At 45.9% G+C, this 5,536-nt stretch overlaps 1 pseudogene across 1 annotated transcript; it reads right to left on the bottom strand.

Moving 5' to 3' along the window:
- Window positions 1-1,331: 1,331 nt before the first annotated feature.
- LOC147631165 (ETHYLENE INSENSITIVE 3-like 1 protein pseudogene) lies at window positions 1,332-4,132 on the bottom strand (annotated as a pseudogene). The gene is made up of 2 exons (XR_015267541.1): window positions 3,982-4,132; window positions 1,332-3,755 (listed from the first exon to the last, which is right to left on the bottom strand). The product of XR_015267541.1 is annotated as an ETHYLENE INSENSITIVE 3-like 1 protein pseudogene (transcript).
- Window positions 4,133-5,536: the final 1,404 nt, after the last annotated feature.

Below are 5,536 nucleotides of genomic sequence, written 5' to 3'. Positions count from 1 at the left end.
GCCCCTATAATCCCTTGGGTACTAGGCATGAATATATAATGCGATTCCAATACCCCCTCCCCCCAATGGCAATGTTAGCTCCTATTAGGTCATTCTTCTAGTCATGGTTTACACTGCTAGTGCTCTTTTGGTCTTACGTAGTTATGATGACCAATGATGGTGCCGATGTAGGAAACTAGTTATACTTACAATGTATACATAATGCTTAGAATAGAGAGGTGACCAACAGGAGAGGCATGGTCCTAGATGGTCTAGAATGACCATTTATCTACAACATAGTTGGCCTCACAAGAGACCTCCACTTGGTTGTTTTCGTCTCACTTGAGTCTCCTCCTGCAAGTAAGGCCTTTTGAGCCTTGTTCATGAAAAAGCAGTCTTTTTCAACATGGTTTTATTCTCCACAAAAGTCACATGTCTCCTTAGGGAGTCCTTGTTGGGTCCCCTTTGTATGATCCTTCTTCTTAGATCCTCCTTTGTTGAAGTAGGCCTCTACTTTGAAGTAGTAGTTGCCTTTCCTTTGGATGATCTTCTCAAGTGGTTGCCTGTGCATGGCACGGCATGGCATGGCATTCATAGACAAAAAAATAAAACTAGTAAAGTAATCCTTGAAGAGCTGATTCCTTTCAAACCAATGCAGAAACACACAAAAACCTAATAGCTGGATACCCCCCTCCATGTATGATGTGGGGTGTTCATACTAGTTGGGTCCATGTATGGTGTTGAAATTTGAAGCCTTCAGAGAGCATCCAAAAGAAGGCCACTATTTAGAAAATCCCTCTAAATTTAAGACAAACATAGCCTTCAAAATGAAGGTTAGGCCCTAGGCTATATTGTAAGTAACGGTCCCATAGTCCCGAGCACCATAAGGTAGTACCACCCTACTACAGGCTGGCATGAACACCTGCACAAATGTTAGGAAAACCATGCATGGGAGCAGAGTCGCAATCTTTGATAACCATGGCAGCTAATGTCCCTGTGCCAAAGATGATTAAGCTTTGAGGAGCCAGATGGCACAGATGTTTCATGTCCATGGCAGCTAATGTCCCTGCACCAAAGATGACTACGCTTTGCGATGTGGGTGTGGCGAGTACCAACATGCCAACCCCTTTCTTGCAAGGGCAGTGACCTCCAGGAGGTTTTGAACCCACCATTGAGAGTCATGGTTTCCAACCACTAGGGTATTGTGAGGGGACTGAGCCCAACCATGAGCCCACATAAAGCCAATCTGAAAGAATAGGGACAATACACCAGCCTAGGTCCTTAATTCTCAGCAAAAAAAAATGACTCACTTTGCATTCACCTAAGCCAATGAACTCTACATTCGCCTGCACTTGCAGCACAACTAGAAGTGATATTATATTGGTTAAAATGCATAGCCATGTACATCAGAGAGCCTTTGACAAGGTAGCGGCTTGAGAAACATAACTCGTGTACTTGAGTCCACTAAGCCCTTCAGGTTCTTGTATAAAACAATTGCCTTCTTGTCAGTAGTTTCTAGTTAATCTTCCTACAAATACAAAACTTCCACTGACGGCTAGAGACCATCAGATTGTCATGGTTGACACCATGGCAAACAGAATTGTTGCGGTCCAGACCCATCCAAAGTCTATGCTCCATAATACAGTATTGGTTCACCATCATCATAAGTTAGAGAGCCCACGTTTCCTTTCACTGAATAATTGGTGACCGGGCGGTGGTGGACATAAGAACTCACCCCAAAGTCAGCATCAGATTTTGAATCCATGCATTTTAGCACCTTGCTAGCATTATGAAAGTCCTTTTGATATCCCTGGATGCTGCTTATTAGATCATTGCCCATGATGTATCCCGGCCCAAATATTACATTCTCATCCATGATAGCCCTTGAAATTCCTTTCTCATCAAAAACAGGCAAGTATGATGTCAAGTCAAGCTGTTCACTCTCATCAAAGATCTTGCTGCTCCCGTTTGCAGGACTAGAATGCTGCAAAAACCCACAAAAGTTGGCAACACAATTTGACAAAGGTTGTTGCCCTCCTCCAGGAACTAGAAGAGGTGTTTTGTCTTGCAACACACCCTCCCCTGCTTTGCCCGTGAAAACTGTTGTGGTTTCACAATGTGAATATGCCTGTGAGGGGTACCCGAAAACAATGGAATTTAATGTGCCTTGAAAATCTTCCACCTTCTGCACTACACTTGTTGATTCTGGCCTGTATACACACCCCAGTTGATGCAGATTTCGGTGAGAGATGTCCAAAAACCCACTTGCCTTCTTGAAGGATGGACACTGCTCATATGCACATGTATAGACCGCCGAGACACTGGCAAACTCTCCAGAAGGTTTCCTCTTTCTTCCAAGCTCTCCAGCCTCAACAGCATGCAATGCAACCGAGCCCCTGTCGGAGTACGCTAACAAGTCATCGTCTGGATCAACTTCCTGCTTAAAAACCTTCATGACAAATGGGTCAAATCTCAGTGCTTCCCCATCCCAACCACCTTCGCTTCCACACAGCTTTAGAGCATCATCCAAACCCTCCACATCATACTCGCTTGAACTGCTGATTGACACAGTCCCTGAGTTACCAGTTGCGATAGCTCCATCACTGGTCAATACACCTGCTATGTTACTCTGCTGGCGTGCTAGGGCCTCCTCTTGACTCAAGACTGCAAGCCATGTTGCACTCTCTTTCGCCGTCATCTTGTCCTGGAGGCATTTTGACTGCCGGACAAGCTTTCGAATCTTGGAAATGTCAGGAAAGATGTGCTTAATTACAGCAGTTAATACTCCCACTTTCCAAGCCTTCTTCAAGTCATGAGGCTTTTTGTAAGGCGGAGGCCCTTGCCCTGTTTGCAAACCCAATTTGGGCCACCATTCCTCATCACCAGTAGGCCACCACGGTGGTGATACTCCCTTCTCCAAAGGGAAACGCCTCTGTGGCGGATCACAATGCTGCATAAGTGCTGATAACAGAGAACCGAGAGTAGTGTCTTGAAGCTCTTGAAGAGAGTGAGGTGTTGAAGCCACAGATGAATTGCCTTCCACCTTCCCTGATGTGCTATTTTCTGCTTGATACTTGGCTATGGCTGCCGGCCCATTGCGATCAAACCTAACCTTCTCTTTCCACCATGCCCTGATGTTGTCAGATGCACCACTCACAGGTTTTCCCTTCTCAGGGATAATGCCATACACAAAGGCCTGTGCTTTACATACCTCCATCATCTTCAGCATGTATTTGAGAATGCCGTCTTGTGCCCGAGACATCTTCTTCCTGCGTGCAGCCTCCTGTGACTGCTTGTGCTTGGGCCTATCCCCATGACACTTCAACTTCTGTTGCTCCTTGATCCGTTTCAGCCGTATGCGATCCCTCCACATCCGCTTCTCAAGCTCATCTACATCTATTTCATCATCGCTAAGATCCTCATCTTGCAGCACATCTGCATCAGTGTCCCCCGTGAGTTCCATTCTTTTTAAGTCCAGAGTCCCGAGACATCCGAAGTCATCATGGCCTTCCATTGCAGTACAGAGGGTCAAAGGTCCAGAACACCACCTTTACTGCAGGTAGAAGCTGATTGTGCTTACTTCACACAGTGTATACGACCAAGTTGAAGAATCTGCCATGCAAGGGGCTCAACAACCACGCTGCGAATGTAATTCACAGGGCGTATTTACAAATCAAGTTAGCAGCTACTGTCAAAGTGACCAAAACCTCACTTCAAGGTAAATGCTACCCGCCCACTACGCTGAGATGCAGGATAAAACCCACTCATCCGTGAGACTGCAAAAGATTGAAAGCAGGACAGCCAACAAGAGAATTGGGTCCTTAAATCCAACATCCCAAATTGAAATTTGCAAGGTTAAGCAGGGTAGTAAAGATCAGGAGTTTTTTCACAAAGTTTCACTGTCAAGCTAAGGGAGGAAATACACTAAAGTCGACAAGCCATAATCACTAAAGCAGAAGCTTTAAGAAGAGGAAGGTGAAGAAAACGAAGCACAGAGGGTACCTGGACTGTGTGGTGATGATCTCTGTTAGAAGCCTGCAGGGTAGAGTGGGGGAAGGCAAAGGTGGGTACAGAGGATAAGTGACCTAGTATGTGGGTCATGCGTTGAAACATGAAAGTTGAAATGGACAATGGGGTAGTGCAGCGCGCCCCACACACTGCCAGGACACCGCAACAGACATGGCCGCGTCGGCTCCATATTTAGCAGCGGTTCCCGCTTATCTGGCATAGAAAGGTGTGCCTAGCCAATGAGACACTGCCGCTTGGCATCGGCGGGAGAACACCGTAAGGCCCATTTTTGTAAGCGCGAAAACTGGGCGGTTTTGAAAAACCAGACTGGGTCCGCTGGCCGCTGGTTTCGATTGGGAATCCTTCTGCCAACTGGGCAATCCCCCGTCGATTATTACCCCATCACCGAAATACTGGCTATAGCCGGTAAGCGCGTAGCCGACGTTGCCCGACAAAGCCAATCAATCTGGTCAAAAATACAAATATGGACGGGCTCGCCGCAATTTATTTTGGAACCACCGGGATCAACCGTACCAGTGTGGGGCCGGCTCGCCGGCCATGCCATGTAGCACTGTGTACACACTGTGTCCGTATCGGCGGGCACCTGAACCCCATGATCCTTTAGTCCTGGCCACTGCTCCTGGACGGTTGGACTACGATTTTGAGTGGACTAGAATCACCCAAAGTCCTTTCAGACCATGGTGTTTTTGATCTTGCCGATGACTGGTTCTACGCAATTTCAAAAATATTTCTCATCCTTCATAAATTACATGTAAATGGTGAAATACTCTAGTCTCATCCCTTTCCTGTAAAATTTGATGGGCAAGGGTCTCATCAACGTAACCCTTGCTAGTCTCATCCCTTTCCTCTAAAATTTGATGGGCAGCTGGTTATATGGTTGAGTCAATCGAGTGATCCAATGGTGGAGGTTTTTTATTGTGCTATGTATTTAAGAATTTGATATTATGTTGCTATGTATCATTATACTTGTTATAACACTTATTGTTTAAAGAGGGACGTTGGTAATGAGATCGCATGCATTGAGTTGGCATGGTTAAAGTGGTAGTTGGTTTTAGAAGTCTTACTGTTTACCCTTGTTAGAGCAAGGGTCATGAGAACTTATCGAATCAACAAGCTTAAGAGCTTCACCCTAGCATGTGGAGTAGTGTGTGTTGCCATGCGTCTACCGCACTCATTGTCACACAGACGTGAATCTTCCAACAGGTTGTGCAACGGCTCCTTGCGAAGCTCGGAGTGGCAATCCTCATGTGAACCAATCCCTATGCTATGCCTAACCGCTCAAGGAAGAGCGAATAGAGGAGAAGAAGGGGAAGCAAGAGGAGCTGATTAGTGCAAAGCATGCCAAACTCTAATCCTTATCACATCCACACATGCTAGACTCGAGTTGCAAGAGAGAGCAAAGAGAACACTCAACTTTATATGACAAATGAGGAGAATATGAGAAGTTGGCTTTTATACTTCATAAGCCTTTTCTCACTAGGCTTCCTGGGAGTAAGACATTCAAGTACTAGGCTTTTACAAGTGTTTA

The sequence above is a fragment of the Cibotium barometz genome, chromosome 15, assembly GCF_041138505.1.
Source record: "Cibotium barometz isolate CiBa-2024 chromosome 15, ASM4113850v1, whole genome shotgun sequence".
Taxonomy (NCBI): Eukaryota; Viridiplantae; Streptophyta; class Polypodiopsida; order Cyatheales; family Cibotiaceae; genus Cibotium; species Cibotium barometz.
This window is presented reverse-complemented; position numbering and strand designations above follow the sequence as displayed.